Source organism: Chinchilla lanigera, unplaced genomic scaffold (assembly GCF_000276665.1).
Source record: "Chinchilla lanigera isolate Chin_1 unplaced genomic scaffold, ChiLan1.0 scaffold00012, whole genome shotgun sequence".
Classification (NCBI taxonomy): domain Eukaryota; kingdom Metazoa; phylum Chordata; class Mammalia; order Rodentia; family Chinchillidae; genus Chinchilla; species Chinchilla lanigera.
The window spans coordinates 28,486,158-28,486,893 of record NW_004955413.1 but is presented as its reverse complement, the minus strand read 5'-3'; the positions used below and the strand labels follow the sequence as shown (position 1 = coordinate 28,486,893).

At 70.8% G+C, this 736-nt stretch overlaps 1 protein-coding gene across 1 annotated transcript in view; it reads right to left on the bottom strand.

Moving 5' to 3' along the window:
• Positions 1-349, bottom strand: part of Mpped1 (metallophosphoesterase domain containing 1) — a 72,333-nt gene extending 71,984 nt beyond the window's left edge. Inside the window, exon 1 of the mRNA XM_005379441.2 lies at positions 20-349. The gene's annotated coding sequence lies outside the window, so the exon portion shown is untranslated. The remainder of the gene's footprint in view (positions 1-19) is intronic.
• Positions 350-736: the final 387 nt, after the last annotated feature.

Genomic DNA, 736 nt, shown 5'->3' with positions numbered 1-736 from the left:
CGGGCGGGGGCGCTCTCACCTCCAGATCCGCGGCCGCCGCCCGGGCTCCGTGTGCAGGGGCGCGCGCGGCTCCTTCCGGGGCGCCGCGTCCCCCTCCCTGAGCCACTGGGGCACCCTGGGCCGCCCTTGCAGCTCGGGCCCCGGGACTGGCCCTGCTGTCCCCCAGATCCCAGCGTGAGCAAGCCGAGGTGCCCCTCCTGACGCCCCAGCTCTGCCCCTGGGGGCCCCATGCCCTGCCCAGTGGGTGGCCGGTGGCTGCCTCACTCAGAGTGGGCCAGGTAAGCAAGGCAGGAGCTGGGAGAGCCCAGCGCCTGGGTAGATGGAGGCCCCGTCTCAGGGGGAGAGCGGTGCTCTGAGCCCAGTGGTGCCACCCTGGGGAGTCTGAGAGGCTCTGCGGCCCTCTAGTCCTGGCGCGGGGGAGGAGGAGTGTCTCCAGGGCCTGGGGTGGCAGGTCGCCTTGGCCTGGACCTCCTGGATAGAGAGGCCGGAAGGGTCTGTAGCCATCAGAGGCCCAGCTCGGGCCCCTCAGCAAACGATGGTGGGTTCCCTTCCCCAACCCACTCACAAACCCCACCGGGGTTCCTTACATGGTCCCCAGTTCGGAGAGACCAGCCTGCTGAGGGAGGCAGATGAAGCCAGGGATGCAGACGGGAAGGGGGGCCTCTCGGAGGTGGACACCCCCGCGGCAGGAGTGTGCCCTAGAGCAGGGTGGAAGGCGCCCAGGCAGACGGAGTCA